The 19,740-nt window shown below is 40.8% G+C and overlaps 1 long non-coding RNA gene across 1 annotated transcript; it reads left to right on the forward strand.

Moving 5' to 3' along the window:
• Positions 1 to 1,854: 1,854 nt before the first annotated feature.
• LOC140254381 (uncharacterized) lies at positions 1,855 to 14,131 on the forward strand. The gene is made up of 3 exons (XR_011904182.1): positions 1,855 to 1,985; positions 5,936 to 6,065; positions 6,914 to 14,131. It is a non-coding gene; the product is annotated as an uncharacterized lncRNA (long non-coding RNA).
• The last annotated feature ends 5,609 nt before the right edge of the window (positions 14,132 to 19,740 follow it).

Here is a 19,740-nt window from a genome sequence, read left to right on the forward strand (position 1 = left end):
AAATACCCAGAACCTAAGCAAGTTTTTCATCTTGCAGGTTTCCATGCAGGTCAGCCGTCACCCTTTCATTCATTTGAATATTAGGGCTTCTGCCTGTTAAGCGTCCACTTAGGTACCGATAGCTGCAAAAGGCTGGACGCTTCCTGTCGGAGAGCCGCTGGGGGACACACACATATCTTACAGCATCGGAGCCTTTGGATAGTTTCTACATTTCCTGGGCACTATCTTTGATAGGCATTTGAGGGCAATAGGAATTCCCAGCTCTGCCTATTAAGAGTCAGAGTGAAACTGAAAATTAGAACAATGAAAGATGACTTTATGTCCTGCGACAGGGCATTACAATGGACCTGAAGCTTTATTTAGAGTCTGGTTTAGAGCAGAAACCCTTGAGGAGATAATGAATTCTATTATTAAATGCAAACATGTTTCACATGGGCTCAAATGCACCCTGCTACGGGCGAGCGTCCAGATTTTGCAGTTGAACGTGGCAGGGTCTGAAACAGCGACCTTCATTTGAGATCTCTATCATCCTCAAGAAAAAAAAACAAACAAACAAACAAAAAAAAACCAAACAAAAAAACAAAAAACAACCCACACAATAAGTGTTAATTAAATAAAGAGTTAAATTAAAAAAAATAAAGAGCTAATAAATAAATAGTTAATTCAATAAATAGTTACATAAATGTTAACTGAATTAATAACTTTCCCATACCAGGTGAAGTCTGTAATATTTTTTTCCAACTTCTTTTAGCACATGTTCAGTGAAAGCAACATGTTTCACACAAGACAGTTCAACTGGAAAGCGAATTTATTATTTTGGCACATGAGAGTCATTATGGAAACTATTTACAGTAGACTGAAAGTGATAATGTTGCTGTTAGTGTTGTCTTTAGAAGTTTACAGTTCAAGACATTGAAGATAATTTCACACAAATTCCATTTTAAGAATAGTTTGTAATACTAGAAATACTGAGTCATTATGTATGATCATCCTGTGAGAGTAAACCAAAATCAAAATCTAACATGACTTTCAGGCGTATGTAAGGAGCTCTTTAAAGAAGGGGTAACTCTGGAGTCAGTCTGGGATCTTCTGTACTGCTGAACAGCTCCAATTGTCATTAAATTCTTCTTTGAGGCCTTTCAAGTTAATATTAATGGCCTGCTTTACACAGTATATTACTAAAAAAAAAATATATAGAAAAAAGAAAAAAAAAAAAAGAAAAAACAAACAAAATAACGCATCTCATTTTAAATGGAAGAGACAGGAATCACACCAATATTTCACAAAGAACTTTCTCAACATTAATTGAAAATGAAAGAACCAGAGTTGAAGCACGTGCAAATGGAGTCTCAGTTCCCCAAGAGCGCTTTGTTTCTCTGCATTAAATCTCTTCTGGCTCTGCTTTGTGCAGTAAAATCCTCTGTGGAAATTCTGATGTCGGTTGTGGGTTTTCTTACGAATGTTAAAAAACATTTTGAAATATTGGCTCAGCGTCCATTTCTTTGACAGAGCGGCTCGGGTGGCAACAGAGCTTAAGAATCACGTCGTCGGAACACCTCCGCTACAGGCAGGGCCGCCACCCGCTCGGCGGAGCCGCCCGGAGCCCCGTCCGACCGGGTGCGGAACGCCTCCGGACGCGGGGCCGTCACGGCTCCTCCGCGCGTCCCGCGCCAGCGCCTCGCCGCCCCGAGTAAGACATTCCTGCCTCCTAAGATGTCACCTAAATGTCCCCTGTGTTAATTACAGCCGTTCTGCCTTATCCCGTCTCTTTCAGGCTGTAACAGAGATGACAAGTCACAGCTGGAAGCGATGACGGAGCACGTGGCGAGAAGGGGCCGTGCCGACCCGGGAGAGCTCAGGTGCGGGCGCCGCAGCGTAAGGGGCGGAGCCGGGATCCACCCCTTCGCAGCCCTCATTTAAGACTCGGCGGCGGAGGTGAGAGCATCTTGCCCGAGTTCTGTGAGTAGTAGAGAGATCTTTAGAAGGTGAGGCGTTTTTCTTTTCTTTGTTGCTGCTTCTGTGGCAGTTGCTGCGTTCGGGCTCGTCTTTGTTTGCCTAGCGCTTTGCCACCCTCCTGTTATTGCTGTACTTCACATCAGTACAACAGTATCACACAGACCGCATAACAGGTCAGCGTCTGTCCTGTTTATGAGCTCGCTTCGTGTGCTAGTAGGCTGTAATGAGGCCTTTGTCCCTTGTGATAAACAGACCCAAACCCTTCAATGTTTCTCGTTGGAAGAAGTATTGTAGCCCTTTGCTCCCTTTGCGGCCTTCCCCCGGAGCCACTCCGGCAGTATTTCTCCCCCCGAGGCCCAGGCGCGGGACTCCAGCCGGGGCCCTTCGGGGCAGAGCGGAGGGGGACCGTCACCTCCCTCTTCCCGACGCCCTTTCTCTTCTGACGCGGCCCAAGATGCCGCCGGCCTTCTGGGCCGCAAGGGGGTGCCGTTGTGCTCACGTTCAGCTTCTAGTTCGCTAGAACCCTGACCCAAGCGGGACACTGGGCTTCTTTGAACCTCGTAATGTTCACGTGGGCTTGCTTTTCATATTTGTCTAGATCCCTTTGGATGATATCCCTCCCTTCTTTTGTATCAGCAGCACCACCGAGCTCGGTGCCATCAGTGAACATGTCTAGGGTGCGCACGATTACAATATTTGCGTCATCGGGTACGAGGTTGAAGAGCACTGCTCCATAGAGCGGGCCTTAGGGGATGCTATTCGTCCCCGTGGGGTAAAGAAAACTGGGACTTGTGTGAGCAGAGTACATACTGCAGGGTTAATGATTTGAGATGCCAAGAAAGGGTGATTTCATCTTTTTGTTGTTGTTGATGGTGATGTTGTGTGTTTGTTTTTTTTTTTTTCTCTGTAAAAGAAGTGAAATACTTGGAGTATTGGCATTGCAAACAAGACGGGTTGGAAACCTGTGAGCTTTTGAACATATGACTGTGAGGTTTCTTTTAATTAAATAATTGCCCCTTCCGGGAACCGAGCAAATTCTGCCAGTGGCTGCTCTCTGAGAAATGTCAGATTTGATTTTCTATCTCAGCACAAGTAGAGGAGATGAAGATTCAGCAAGTCAGACAGCGACTTGAGGCGTGCGCTTTCTTGTGTGATCATCTCACTTGATCAGAGTTCCTTTTAAAACAGAACAGTAAAAAAGTCTGTCAGTCAGACAGTCTCTGCAGCCTTCTTTCCTCACGTGCTGAGCTCAGTCAGAGTCCTTGGAGTTCCGGGGAGCTTTCGCTAAGCCCTCACTGAGCTTTAGCTAAGGTGGCGAAGTTTGGGGGATCCCATCTTTCGGGAAAGGCTTTGAGAAGGATACACGATTCTGCTTCCCTCTGCGAAGTGGTTCTGCCTGACTTATCCGAGGCCAGCGTGTCTAGGTACTCGAGTATACCAGTATGTATATATATATATACACATATATATATATATAGTATATATATAGTGTATATATACACACGCACACACACATATATATAGTATTCATATATATAGCTTGTATCGTAAGCAGTTAAGATTTGCAAGACTGTCAGGGAACTGCAGAATCCACGTCGGAATCACCGATCCGGCACCTGGGTGGGGAGACCGGGTCTGTCTCGGGAGCACAGGCAGAGGCGATTTACCATAACAACGGGTAGGGCTGGAACCAGGTTCTGCCCCTCTCAGACCTCACTCGAGGGCCGTTTGCCAGCGAGGAAGGATCTCTCGGCCGAGATCCCTTTTTTGTGGAATTTTTCAGTGAGCCTAGATCTTCAGAGACAGGTAAGCCTTGTTCTTTTTGTTACGTGAACTCACGGCAGTGTTTCTGGTGCTGTTACAAAGATTATAGCTGTAGCCTTTGTAGCCTTAATATTTCTGTTTATATGGCTGGATTTTGATGTGTGAAGTAATTAAGAACTTAGAAACTGCTAAGGGTTATATCAGATAAAGGAATTTAAAAGATCTCCTACTGTCATTGTAGGCTTTATTTCTCTTTAATTGGGAAAAAAAAAAAAAAAATGCCCTTTGACATTCATTGCACGGTTTTGAGGGCAGGAATTTATCTTCTCAGCATGAAAAGTCAATTTGATGCGGAAGGGCTATTACTAGAGACTTCCCCACGAGAGCGTAGATCTAGAGAATGTGGGAGCTCCCACACGGCGTGACAAGGGAGAGGGTTTTTCAGTCTAGGGGATCAAGAGAGGGGCGGTTTTGGCTGTTTGAGTCTTCATAGCTACAAAACTTACTTTCTGTTCAGCCCTTGTGGGTATTGGTAGTAGAACACACTGGTACTGATTCTATGCAGACAATGTGTTTAGTGAAATGTCTTGGATTTTAGCAGTTGAAAGTCTTTGATGCTGCGTGTACTTGTTAGCTATATCTGTATTACTGATTCTGACCTGTTTGTCATTATGCATGAAGGGGATAGGCTCATTAACTGCAACGGTTGGAGCAATTCTGATTCAGTAATTAACTGCTATAAGTTCTGCTTTCTAGTTTGCCTTCCTTTTTTTTTTTTTTTTTTTGCTGTTTCTAACAATCGCTCGCTCCACTGAGCGCACGCATAACAAAAGAGGCGTCTGTGCCGTGTTCTAGTTCTGTATTATCCGAGTATGTAAGGAAGATGCTTGTCGGGCAGGGGGATGCAGAAAGTCAGTCCTATCTCAGCAGACAGCCCTTCCTCCTTGTACCTCTTATTTTTATTATATGTATATATATAAATATATTAAAAAAAAAAAAAAAAAAAAAAAAAAAAAAAAAGCACTGACTCAGACCCCTACAAAGGAGACTGCAAGCGTTTGTTAGGATAAATGACGAGAGGAGAGGCTGGCAAAGCACGTGCAGTTTGGCAAGAGCAATTCTGCTCTTTATATATATATATATAAATACTTTAGCTTTTTTTTTTTTTTTTTTTTTTTTTTTTTTTTTTTACTGATTTGGAATCAGTATCGAGAGGTGTTCAAGGAAAGGGTAGGTAACACACCAAGTTTCATACTTTATTAGTGTGTCTGTGACTGGTTATCTGTTAGCTGGTTTAGATCTTACATAGACGGTGAGGGTGCAGGAGAGTCACTTGTCATAACCCCCTTGCTGAAGCGTTTGGACTGGACTCTCAGCAATAGCCGGGGCAGTCAACAGACTGACAGTGAGCAGCAAGGAGCAATAGGATGCTTTCTCCTTGTGTTTACTAGAAAAATCAGACTTGTAATTGTGATGAACTTGTTTCTTATAAGCATTTATTAGCTCAGTTAAAGAGACTTTAAGCATTCCTCAGGAAAACAATCCATCATTATGCTTGTTGCGATAATCATTTGCCTTCTAGCATGTTCTTGAACTATTAATTAGATATATCTACTAATGTACTGCTGTGCTGTTCATATCAATAGGAAAGCAGAATCATTTTTAAGTGAGCTCTGCACACAATCCTGAATTATCTAACAACTGTTGCACTTCAATGGTAGCAGAAACAGATCATTTATTAAACATGTAGCCAGTACATAACTGCAGACTACAGCAGAAAAGATTCAACCTGTTTGCTTTTAGAAACAAAGGCAGAAGGGAATCAGTTCCATTTATTTCAGTCAGACCAATGTGACACAATACCATCACCCCCTTTTGTATTACAGTTAAGTCTCAGTTTGGGACCAAGGTTCACAGAAAATCACCAAGTTTCAAGGCAAAGGCTTTAAAGGAAAAGCCGCAGCTAGAGAGTTTCCTAGGGAGAAACCACAGTAAAGTGTCAGCAGACTTAACTGTAACATAGAAAGAAGTGTTTTCTGAAGAGCTCAAAGCTTTACTGAATTAAAGGAATACTTCTATCCCTAAGTTCAACTGCAACAGTAAAATCACTGGTATCGTACTCTGCAGTTTCACTTGTTGCGTAAAGCCTATCTGATATGTTATATAGTCTTGCATTAGTTAATTTGAATTTAAGTCTCAATTTCTTTTTCTACAGGCTATGCAACATAACAACTGGGCATGCTTATGAGGGATCACCTTTTACCTTAATTGAGATAAACAGCCTAACACCCACACCAAAGGAACAAGGCTCAAGTCCAGAAGTAGCCAGCACATCTTTTCTTGAGGTAAGTGACATAAACCCCATAGTAATATCTTTGTTTTATTCAAAGACAGACAGGCATCCTCTGTACAAAGTCTTGAGCGAGGCTTCTCTTTCCTTTAATTGCATAAGACATCCCACTCACATCTGACAACACACAGCACTCACTCTGACAGCCACAACAGCTTTATTGAAAGACCATTTTGAGCCTTTATTTTATTTGTCTCCAAACAAGACAGACATCATAACTCACTTCTCACCTTACAGAAGTGAGCTTAGAGATATGCCAGTGGTACACACTGAAATGAGAACAGTTATACCCTGATGTTGCCCTCTACAGTTGGGCTTAAGTAATAATAAAGTAGTAATAACAAAGTAATAATAATTTATTTATTATTATTTATTTTATTTATAAGTAGTAATTCAAAGACTTCTCTTACAAAGCAAGTCCTAGTTCATACTTTATTTTTAAAATTTAAGTTATCTGCCTACAGGTTACATTCAGCACACATTTAAGGAGGCACACTTAGAAATACTGAGTTAAACCTCATTAATGCAAAGAGATTATTTAATATTACATAAATGTAGAAAAGCACTCAAGTCAGCCTTGGACTTGACACACAAGGAGCCATCTGGACCATCTTCTTTATTCTTCTATTTAACTGACTTGCATTCCTGGAAAAAAAACAAAAACAAAAACAAAAAAACACTTAGAGCAGAATAGCAACTTAACTCCTTCTCAGGTATCTCAGACTAAACCCTTTTAAGAGGGCAACCCCCTCTACTTCCCAATTGCCATTTAGTGACTACATAGAAAAAAGCTGTTTCATCATTATGGGTTATCCTAACACTTCATTTTTCTCCTTTTGCAAGACATAGAACCCAACTCCTCCAAGCCTCCTTTACAGCCCAGGAACCCTACCACAATGCAGCCATCACCACATAGGAAACACTGAAGCACACAGGGAAGACAACTTCAGAAGAAGCTGCCCCCCACTCAGGGGAAACCCCTAAAGGAAGAAGGGGCTTTCCCTCCTCACCCCCACTCAGGGGGCTCCTATGCCAGGAGGGGCCCCCCCACACCCCCACTCAGGGGGCCCCGATGCCAGGAGGGGCCCCCCCACACCCCCACTCAGGGGGGCCCCTATGCCAGGTGGGGCCCCTCCTCACCCCCACTCAGGGGGCCCCTATGCCAGGTGGGGCCCCCTCACACCCCCACTCAGGGGGGGCCTTCATAGGCCCCCCCACCGACAAAAAGACCGACATGAACCCACCATCCCGCCCAAAAATAAAAAAAATAATATCTCTTTAGAGATAGTGCAAAACCCACTCTCTAGCCCCATTACAAAGGGGGAAACTCCAGCCACTCACTCCAAGAGTGAGCAGCCAGAGTTTCCCCCTTACATTCCAAATCATGCAACACAAAAGCAAAGTCCAAACAAAGAAAACTAACAGCCCAAGAAAAAAAGCTCAAAGACCTAAAAAAAACCTAACTACTCACCACAAACAATTAACCAAAATTAACAAAGTCAACTTAACACCTCAACAACCAAAAAAAAAACCAGCAAAGCACTAACAAAACATCTAACTCCTCAAAAAAAGAAATTTCAACAAAAGACAACTAAAAAAAAACAGCCAAAAAGACAACAAAACAAAAAGCCAAGACCTAACAACACACCTCAACAACCAAATTTAAACAACAAAAGAAAACTCTGCATGTTCAAACACTAACTCCGCAAAAAACACCAGCCTAAACTAACAAAGACAACTCCTAACAGACCAAACTCAACACAAAAAGAAAAACTCAAGCAACTACACTTTCCCCACAAAAAAAACAAGTCCTAGCAAACACAAACATCTAACTCCTCAACAACCAAAGCAGCAAATTCTGCATGCTCAAACAACACACTAAATCTCCAAAAAAACACCAAACTCAACGCTACATAAACAAACCGAGTCCTGACAGACCCCAACCGCAAAACTACTCTACGAGGAAAATTCAACGACCGCTGACAAAAGCCGAAAACTCCGCACACTCACCGACACGAACACTTTCCCTCAAAAAACACCAGCCAAAACTAACTCAGAAAACTCGCTGCCGCAAAAAAACAGAAACCAGCCAAGTCCTAACAAGACACAGACAACCAACTACTCACCGAGTATCCTCTATCCTCTATCAAAGAGCTGGCTAGGAAGTTTTTCATTCCATGCTCAGTCAAGTGTCACCAAAACATCCTACATTATCAGCAAAGGAATGCTTTGCAGAGAGATATGGGCCTTGTGGAAAGCTTTTTTTCAAGAAACCGCTTTGGATTAAGAACTCTTGCAAAACTCAGCTATGAGCCACAATTATCTGAAAGTAAAAAGGTCTGTGCAGAAGCACAGGGTGCTGAACAGTCTCATGAATAAGTCAAGCTCCTGAAGAACTAAGAAGTTTGAGGAAATGAAACTAAGTTTCTGTCTTGAGGAGGAAGAGTGAAATATATTAGAGGAAGGAAAAATACCTTGTTAAAACCGAAAGCAGATAAACAGAAGCAGAGCGCAAGTGACAGAGGGCAGAAGGAGATGATAAGAAGGCACGGTTCACTGAGGACAGCTTCCTGCTAGACCTGCTGGTTGTGCTGAAGGATGCTGACTGCAAGCATCAAGATGTCTGGTCTGGATAAGAACTGATTTATTGAGAAACCACTCGAGAGGAACAATCTTAGTTTATACATCAGAGAACAGGGATTGAACATTGAGGAAGTTTACTATTATTACTGATGCCTAAAAGAAAAAGAACTACTGCATTAAGAAATCTTGGAGACCCTTTTCAGCTGCTTCCTTCAGACATCACACAATCCTGAGCATTGAACACAGATTAGAGGGCACCTGGAAACCCAAAGAAACCCAGTCCCAAGGAAACAAGGAGTGCTGGAAGCCCATGTGAGTTACAGACATCCTAAAGAAACCAGAACTGGAAGCTCTGCCTCACCCAAGGATCTGGCATGAGGCAGAGAGACAATGTGGGTGCTATGCACAGTGGGGCTGAGGGCATTTAAGGCACTGATGGTGTGCACCACAGCCCAAGCTCTTTTCTGTCACTCTCAGTTGTGGCATTTGCTCAGAAGTTTTACAGCACAGTTCACACACTGCACACCACACATTTTGAAACAGGCCCTTTAACTTCAAAATTAAAGAGGGTAGATTTAGGTTGGCTGTAAGGAAAAAGTCTTTTTCCACACATCCTTTCCACAGAGAAAGTGTGAGGCGCTGGAACAGGTTGCCCAGAGATGCATAGGATCTCTTGTCCTTGGAGATTTCCAAGGCCAGGCTGGACACGGCCCTGAGCAATCTGATGGAGTTGTGCATGTCCATGGTCACTGCAGGGGAGCTGGAGTAGATGATCTTTAAAGGTCCCTTCCAACTCTGAGGATTCTGTGATTCCTTGCAGTGGGAGTTTGAACTAATATTTTTCAGGTACAAGCACACGGCATGTAGCAAGAGGATAATGGAACATTTAATTAGTAACAAAAGTTCTTTCAGCCTTCTCTGCAGACTGAAAAGCTTGCCTTCAAGTCATCTGAGTTGTAAAAGAAAAGGGACGCCTCATTAATAGAGTCTCCACAGCATTCCCATCAGTCATTTCAGAACACAAACTTCATTCTCTTTATTATCTTCAAAAATATTTCATCACCAATGTTCAGAGGATAATATAATGAAAATCAATAACAAATCATACTTTCTGTTAGCAATCAGAATTATTTCAGTACTTCATAAAGGGCCAATAACTTAATCTAACTCATCCAATGAAGTTAATCATAATTGAGCTTTCAGCTTAGAGAAAAACCAAAGCTAGACAGGCAGCATTGCAACCACACACACTGGGGAAGCCAGAATGTTGAAATATTAGTACAGATCAATAATTATTTATGAAATAGAGGGAAAATCAGATGCTTTGCATAGTGCTCGTGGTTTATAAGTATCTTCCAATCCAATGTTCAGAAAGCTTCATTAAACTTGAAAATTGATTAGTGGGCCTAATGATTCCCGCTTTGGCAATGTGAAATGAACAGGAACAATTTTTTCTGACCACATTTGTCCTCTCTAGAAATGTTTTGCAGTATGTTACAATAACTAACCAGCATTCCTGCTCTCCTGTGCTAAGACAGGCTTTTTTCAGTTTTTTTGCACCACTATTCTCATTACTACATTAATCCAAAATACTCAGATAGAACTGAACAGCTAAATGGCTTATGGTATCAAAGAAAGCTTCAAGGAATATCGAGGACATTCTTTCCCTGTCTGCTGAATTTCTGGTCTCAATAATAAAGCAAGATCAGATCCAGAGCTGCATCATGGACCAGTATTCGTGGAAAATAACATTACCACTGTTTGTATGATGACTCATATCCTCTGATTTTCAAACTCTCTTGACAGCCACGCTGAGCCACAAACGGCATTAATGTCACACTAGAAGAAAAACGCAAATCCTAAGTGCCGTTTCTGAGAAAAGTTAATCTGCTGTTTTCCATGCTCAGCTCTTGTAAAAGGTAGACCTGCAGGACGGTAGCAAAATCAATGGGCAATACAGACCGTCAGTAGTCCTCAAAATAAACATCACAAAATATAAAACATATTTTGCCACAAAAATAAAAACAAAGTCCTAAAAAAATTCCATACTGACACTGTCACTGCATGAAAACAACTTTGCATGCCATCTTTCCTATGCGGATTGAGTCACGAAGAATAGAATAAGTTGAAGATTGGATAGAAGAAGCTAAGATAAATTCCATTAGTTGCACAGTTCCATTCTTTAACCTTGTTTCAGCAGCAAATAAAATAATCCCTGGGACACTTTCTTTTATACCCTTCCTGCATGAAGAAAGATTTACTCATTAACTGCCTCTCAAGCTAAGGAACTGCTTTAAAAGCAGAACCCAGTACCATGCTGTGTTAGCACAGCTGCTTACACTGTCAGGGAATTAGGCATTCTCCATGCTTTTGCACTGCCCATTAAAACCAGAACACAGCTATTCACAAGATAGCTAACCCACAAGATGGCCCACAGAAAGTGTGCATCTATTGTACATGCAAAAAGAGCTGGCTATTTATATATTTTGCCTATATCGCTGTAACACACAACAATGTGCTTTATAAAGCACTGACAAATTTTACAGTAATTAGGAGGCCCAGTTAGGGGAGAAATCTGAAAATGCGGGCAGATTTGATTTGATGCAGTGATAGCGGAACAGAGAAATAAACTGGAAGAAAGAAGTCTTTAAAGTATTTTAAATTGCAGACAAACTAAGCCTGTAATTAAAAGTATATGGACCATATGTTTGAATTCTGTTCTTCTCAACAAGGGCTCTGACTTGGGAACGTGTTCCTTGGCTCTGTTCTGCAGTGCCTTTCCTCTCAATGAAATAACTGGCTCATAGTTTTTTCAGAGATAAATTTTATCCCACAAGAAGAATTATCAAGAGCTAATAGCAAATGCAACTTTGGCTTAGCTAGTCATACGCCATCATAAAACATTTCTGAATACAGATACCATCACATTCAGTTTCCAGTCAAGATTCATCAGCTAGCTGGATTCAGAAATGCAGCCTTGTTATTCCACAGAAGCAAAGAAGGATGTCAGCTTTGAGACACTGCTATTTAATGTGACAGACAGATTGTAAAAGTGGGAAGTAAGGCAAGCCCAATCTCAGATTTAGGACGAATTCTGAATGCTATAGCTCAGTGCCACCCGTTGTGCAAATTGGTCTGGTTTATCTTTTTACACACTCTACTCAAAGTTCTTAAATTAAATCAACCACATTTTCATAAGAAATCAATAGGGAGACAGTTTATGTAATTCTAGTTCCTCAGCACCACCCCCACAACTGAGATGACTCATGATCCTCAAAGTAATTTCAGCTTTCAGAGTTATTAGTACTTTGCCCATTCCATTTACTGTAGTATTAGTTATATTGAGATGCAAACACCTGCTTTACAGCTGCACGAAAAATAAGCTGCCCGACAGCAAGTAAGGTAAAACCTCACATAACTTCTGCAAGAAAAAAGAATCTGGTTTCTACAGTTTGCTATGCTCCCTGAAGAAAGGGTGAAATGTCAGCAAATTTTAATGACTTCTCTTAAGGGAAAATGAGAGAAATCTGAAGAATTATACTTGCAGATTAAAATATGGTAATCTAAAATTTCTGTAGAGCTCTAGTGTCAAACCCCAAAGCTGGAATGGCACACAGTGAACTACAATTCATAGTGACTGCCAACTACACCTCCCAGGGATTTTGCACATCAGTTGTTAGTGGATTATGTTTTACTAGAGACCGGATGAAAACTCATCACTCTCACTTGGAAAATACTCCAATTTTCCTTCTCCCTTCCACTATCAGTGAAAATTAAAAACATTAAACACGGTAATTTATGCCTGCGTCCTCATCAAAAGCCCTTGAAATACTTCCTGCTGCATACTCTGTATTGCTATGCAGAACCCAAGGGTGCACACTCGAGGACAGATAGTTCAAAACTGAACTTGGATCACATTGAGCTACAGTCATTCGTGTTGATCGTTCTGCATATCTTTTAGTGAAGACATGCTTGCATCCGCATAGTCTGGAGCTTTCCCTAAGTACCTACAGAATGTTTAAAATGATGGGAATTGTCTGCCTTTGTCCAGCCCAGCTGGTCAAACAGAAATGGTTAGTGGAAACAAAATCACTTTGTTTGTTTGTTTTTTAAAGAGGTAAGCAACAGAGTTACAGCAACAATGAAAACAGGTCATTCTAATTGGGTGTGGGGAAAATTGCAGCAGTGGTAGCATACCACATTACCATGGTGTAAGTGTGCACAAGCACATGATAGGGAAGTAATAATAAGCTGACTTACTTTGTCTAGTGAAAAGGCTGTGTGGATGCATAGCCCCTTAGCCAGGTTTATTTTTGTTTCATTCATATCAACTAGAAATGATTCTTAAGAGAAACTAGACGTGCTCCCAAAACCAAAGGAAAAAACACCAGTCAGAGTGTAAAACTACTCTAATACCAAACTAATCCTCTGTGCATGAGTATGCAGGTGTATGGACATACGATACAGCGGATTTCTCAGGACCTTCCATCTTGAAGATGCAGAAAAGTTATATGGGAGACCAAAGCAAAGCCAGTGTTTGCTGATTAATATATTTTAATCCTTGACCACGCTACAAGGAAAATAACAATATTTCCATTTTATCTATTTTTTACATGAGGAAAATGCACACACAGTATCTGCAGCATACTGTAAGAGGTGCTGGTATGTGGAGCCCACAGCGTAGGTTGTTCTGGAAGTAATACCTTTCTTTCCATCCATTCCAAACTTTTTTCCTGGACTTGCTATTTAGATATAGTTTCTGAAGAATTTCCTTCATAGGTGGAACAAAGCACACTGGTTTTACATTGCTAGAATTCTATAGTTCATGTTCTCTGGCTGCCTAGCACATCATTTTTCAAAAGGAAAATTGGGATTACATTGGCCCTGGGAGATGTACAATGGAGTTAGGCAGGGCAAAAGACCAGTCTCTCATAGCTATAGCAGTCTCATCATAGTACTTATGCCTAATGATTCAACTGTATTTAGCATCACGTACTAGGGACAGTACCTTGCTTACAGTGTGCTACCCTGCAGCTATTCCTGAATTCACGCAGCACGGTTGGTAATTCTAATTATGTTTAACAATTACTTTTACAACAAATACTTTTACATGAAAATAAGCAACAGTAAATGAAGTCCAACAGGATTAATCTGCCACGTCAACTATTCTCAAAAGACAAACACCCTGGGGCATTTCTAGAATCCTGTAAATGCCAGTAGTCTGCCACCATTTTTTCATGATGAGAGGAATGTGATACAAGTTAAATAATAAGAAAATGTTTTCATTCCAGAATATGAGAGCATTTTTATTTATTTATTTATTTATTTTTAATCTGATAAGTTTATATTGTAAACGAAACTACAGCCACAATATAGGTGTACTGAACAGCAACTACCATAAATTTGCATCAGTGACATGAAGGTAATTTAGTCTTGCTCTCAGTTCGGAGCCTTCTAAATAAGAATCTGTTGCACTAACTCAAGCAACCCCTTGACCTGCATGTTATGGGTAGTCCTATTTTGCTAGAAACAAACTGCTAAGCATTTTCACTACGACAGAGTGGCACTACCAAACAGGGTGACAGTTTTGTAATTGGCACCTCTTACAGGACTGAGGGTCTGCCTGGTGCATGTTAAGCACTTGCTCAATTTTGTTTGAACAGAAACAAAACAATATGAGGAAGTTCATGTAAGCAATGGGCGTACTCGCTTATACATTTTAAATAAATAAGATACTTGCTCACGTGTATTAAACAAATAATAAAGTAATGCTTCAATGAGAAGCATACCAGAAGTTCATTTTGCAGTTGCAGAAGAATGAATACTGTTGAATACTAGGTTTTTTGAGACACGTGAATCCAGTTCTGCCTCAAAGAGATATCAACAAAGCTTAGATTTTCTGCAGAAGTTTCATTTAGCAAGAAAAAAACTGGATAATAGATTGAATATATATATATATATATATATATATATATATATATATATATGAATGAATGAATGAAGTTATACAGTAACTGCTGAGTTACAGCCTGAACTGCTGATTGAGCACCTGGGGAAAGAACTGGGTCAGCCCTAGGAGCACAGATGAAGGCAATTCAGCTGTGGAACTGGAAGGGATGGAAGCTGGCTGCACCTCTCCTAGACCCCATTTAAGGGCTGACTGCCTCTGGGGAAGGTTTTCTGGTTGTGTTTATTTCCTTTGTGGAGTCTTTCCTGCAGGCCTTGATCTTCACAGGTGGGGTGAGCACTTTTCCTTTGTGTCACCATTCTGTTTATGCTAGTCCATTTGCTGTTGCACTCCTGTATTGCCCTTCCAGTGTATTAATCTTTCTATTTGTTGTAGGTCTATTTATTTCTTAAACCAAAATTTATGACACAAACTCAAGACAGAGAATTTGAATTCTGCTCACTACCAAAGGAGATATGAACACGAAGCCCCAGCTTTAGCAGTAGAAGCTCAGCATTTCTGGTCTCCTTATCTATGTGTTCCACTGTTTATAAAATACATGTGTAGGTGGCTTTTATATTCAGTGGAACACACAGTGTTATATTAATTATATAAATAGTGAAGTGTGTCTATATATACTCACTGTGGGTACTGAAATTCCTCTGTTTTGTAAACCAGATAATCATTCAAACTGTTACTTGCAATTTCTATGTAAGGCAGGAAGGAGTCAAATTCAGAGTGATCAGAAAAAGCACCAAGAATTGCTGCTCTCTGTGGAACTCTCCACTCTATCTCAGTTTCAAGTTAAAGTTAGGACTACATACAAGTCCTTCACCAGACCTAATCAATCACCATGATTTAGAAGATGCTCTCTCAGGGAACGGATGATAACTGCAGTGGTGCCTGGAAGTTTCTATGGCATTAAAGGCTCAACACCAAGAGGTACTTAGTACCTGCTGGAAAATAGAGCTAGTACCATTTTTACATCATCTTTCATGACTTTTGTCTCCAAAACAGTGCATTATAGACTCGTACTGCTGTATGAGTATTTCATCAGCTTCTGGGAAGTGCCTGCTTGTCTCTGCTTTGATAGCTTTGTTACAGAAACCTTGATTCTTCCTTAGTTCTGTTAGAAAGCTATTTCCTAACAAATGTTGTTTATTAATGTGCTGCATTTCTGGCAAAGCAAGTAGAATATCAAGTGGGATTAAGTAGAGGAGCCTGGTGTTGCTAAACATATGGGAAATACTTAAGTTCTCAGCCATGACTACTTCACCTCTGCTTTTTCACTGCAGAGCACAATATACTTAGCTTCCATTATGGTGCTTCAGTGAACTCTCAGCACAAATCCCATAAAATCTAAGGGACAGAAATATTTGCCATGATTTTTCCAGTCGATGTTATCTTACTCCAAGTATTTCTACCACAAAATGCGAACAAGAGTGGGATAGCAGTACTGCATTTTTAAGCTTTATTCATAAAAACATTATCTTGGCTAATCCACAGTCTTGTGGTCAGTCAGCCCCCAAGTCATGTGCTAAAGAAATGATGGTGGTCTTGGGCATTACAGAATGCTGCTTGCCTATATAAACATAATCCTCATGAAGGCCTAATCTTTGTGACAAACACAGCAAAGGATTTCAGCTTTGTTTATGTGCCAGCTTCCCTCTCTCCACTAAATTCAACTATCTGTGTAAGGCAGAGTTTTTGTCCACTCTTATCTGCTTGAAAAGGAAGCCATGAAGACGCTGACTTCACTTCTGGAGCAGCCCTCGTACTCCCTGAAACCTTCACCCTTGGAGATTCATAAATCCAGTACATGACCTGTGATGAAGATAAGTACAAGCAGAACAAAAAAACTAGAGGAAGACTAAATGAGTAAGTAAATAAAGAATACAAGGGCTGCTCCAAAAGTAATGTTGCTTATTTTATTATGTTGGCCCATAATAACAGAGGTGAATGCTGGTGGAATGGTAGTAGAGGCTGAACCTTCCTCTGAGTATTCTATTAAATTCTGTTGCCATGCAACCGACTGCTTGCTGAAAGCTTATAGAGACCAGTTAGTGGGTCTGAGCACAAAGAGGCTGTGGGTGGTGCATTTCAGCAGTGGTGACAGCAGCGTGAAAGAACAAGCCATGTTCTGGACAGCCATGTGGATTTTTACAAGGGTGGCGTGCAGGCTGTTGTTGGTAGGTGGCAAAGATACATAGCTCATGGTGGTGACTATGCTGAAAATGATTATTTTGTAGCTGAGAATTTGGTATATCGAGTAGTATTATTGGACTGTATGTATCTGTTGTTGTTTCCATGGAAGGAAATAGTAAGCATTACTTTCAGAGTGACCTATGTAGATCTGTTTGGGGTCAGCTATACTATCAGTCTATTGCTCATATGAGTTATGCATTAAGATTTTGACAATTTTTGCTTTTTGCGCTGTTTCTCCGACAAAAACCTGTCATTGTATTGTAAATGTATAGTATCCACATTGGTAACAAGGCAACAAAAGTTTTCCCAGAGCCATTAAATAGCAGATGCTTTTATCCTACCTTAATAACACAGGTCTGTCTTTGTCTTGTGTCTTCTTCTGCATGGAGAGAAGAAACAAAGTGTACAAGACTGGGTTTCAGTTAAAGGGCAGTCTGCTCTAACGTTTGGTTGTGTTGTTCTTGCCAGTTTTCAGGATAATAAATTATTTCACAAACACTTCTGGTTCATTTAAGTGTTTGTAATTCTTGTCATACTCAAGATTGCTCCCTACCATGTTTTTTTTAGCTCACAGCCTGTGTGAGGAAATTAACATAGTCCTAATAGAAACAGGTGAAAAACTGTTATGTTTAAAATATTTTAATAGCCATGATATTTAGTGGCATTTTTCTGCATAGAGTAAATCAGTACATTGGCTCAGTTGAACAGAAATAAAGGAAAACTCCAGACTACAAAGCTTTCTTGATTATAGCATCTCGTATGGGAGAGGAGGAGCAAATATAGATCTGTAGAACTGAACAATAAAAGGTTAAAAGGTATTGTGTTTTTCCACTTCACCCGTTCTCAGTTTGCAGTGGTAATAAATCCAAACCAATATGGATACCTTCTGTTCAAAAGAATACTTTGTCCAAGCCCAGATTTTCTGGCATCACTGTAGCCTACATGCAGTTAGCATCTTCTCCGGAAATTCTTGGTTCTGTAGCTTTTTGTATCCCTCTCATGTGACATACATGGAATCTTTTCTATTCAGGGATCTCACTGTTCAAAAGCTATGATGACCTTACAAGGGGGAAAAGCTGTGATGAAGGGAAGGTTATGGGAGGATGGTAGGACTAGACGATCTTGTAGGTCCCTTCCAACTTTGTGTTTCTATGATTGTATTATATCAATTTAAACAGTAAGAAGTCTTAGCTGAAAATGAGAAACATCTAGGGGAGCATGGGGAGCACTAATATAGCCAAACACTAGGGATTTTAGAGGACTATCCTCAAACTATCTGGCCTTTTTTTCCCCATTTAAGACATGACGAGGGTTTAGCTTTAAGAAAGTTTCATCGGGATTATGTTCATTTATTTTATTAGAGATAGAGTTTTCAGTGAGATGTTGCATTATCTGGACCCATTAGTCAATGGTGTAATTGTAAAAATATTCTTTTCCACTTTACTTTGCTATAAACCATTTCTGTCCTGTTATCCTTCATGTTTTTTGCTTTTGCTGTGCGATAGCCTAATCTAGAGAATTTGGACATCACAAATGTTCATAGTTTTGCAATATAGACTGAAATGTTATTGTATATACTTCTGTCACACAGTTATCGTGTAGTAACGAAGAACCTATTATCCAGTTAATTAGAGCTACCTAAGAAGAACTTGCCATGCTCAGAAAGTGATGAAGTGAGGTGTTATGCAAGGTCTTAAGCAACTTTACAGTCACTATAATAAAAATGGAAAATCTGTGATTTTCAAGACAGGAAAACACTCATGCATGTACTTAGCATTTTTAAGTTCTTACAGTTAAGTGCTTGTAAGTATGTTGGCAAGCACTGAACTGCTTTGTTAATAAAGTAAGATTGAAATCTTAAACGCATGTACAGAGCAGCCAGTGCCTGTCAAGAGGGATTTTAGGCATAGCACTCAAATAAATGGAGATTGTGTAGTTACTTTATTAATATTAATAATTCTCTGGTCAAAGGGAAGGAGATGAGCTCAGCCACACTTTGGTAAATAGTATGTGAGAAAGTCAGCCTGGAGCCCCAAGCCTTCTAGCATCACAGAATGGCTTAAGTTAGAGACCTCAAAGTACCATCTGCTTTTACCCCCCTGCTGCAGGCAGGGTCACCAACCAATAAGTACTAGAGCAGGTTGTCTGGGGTCCCACCTAGCCTGGTCTTAAACACCTCCAGGGATGGGGTATCCACAGCCTCTGGGCACCTTGTTTCCAGCACCTCACCACTCTGTGGGAATACCTCCCCAGTGTTTAAATTAAATTTCCCCTTTTAGTTGAAAACAGTTCCCCCTTGTCCTATCACTACCTACCCATGTAAAAAAAAGTTGATGTATCTCCTGTTTATAATCTTCCTTCAAATACTGGAAGACTATAATGAGGACTGCCCACAGCCTTCTCTTCTCCAGACTGTACAAGCCCAGCTCTCTTAGCCTGTCTTCATAGGAGAGGTGCTCCAGCCCTCTAATCCTCTTTTGGTCTTCTCTGTCAGAGGCCCCAGACCTGGACATAATACTCCAGATGGGACCACACAAGGGCAGGGTAGAGAGGGATGATTGCCTCTATCTCCTTGCTGCCACCACTCTTCTGATTCAGCTCAGGATAACGCTGGCCTTTGGAGCAGCAAGAGAACACTGCTGGCTCATGTTAAGATTTTAATCAACCAGGATCCTCTAAGCCCTCCTCAGCAGGACTACTCTGTCTGGTCTGTATGTGTATCTGGGATTGCCCTAAACCAAGTGTAAAACCTTTTGCTTTGCTGAACCTCATTAGGTTCACATTGGCCCACCTTTCCAGTTTATCGTGGTCCCTCTGGGTGGCGACCCTTTCTTCTGCAGTGTTAACTGCTCCATTCAGCTTGGTGTCATCTGCAAATGTTCTGTGGGTGCGCTTGATGCCACCATCTGTGTCATTACTAAGGACATTAAAGACT

Source organism: Excalfactoria chinensis, chromosome 6, assembly GCF_039878825.1.
Source record: "Excalfactoria chinensis isolate bCotChi1 chromosome 6, bCotChi1.hap2, whole genome shotgun sequence".
Classification (NCBI taxonomy): Eukaryota; Metazoa; Chordata; class Aves; order Galliformes; family Phasianidae; genus Excalfactoria; species Excalfactoria chinensis.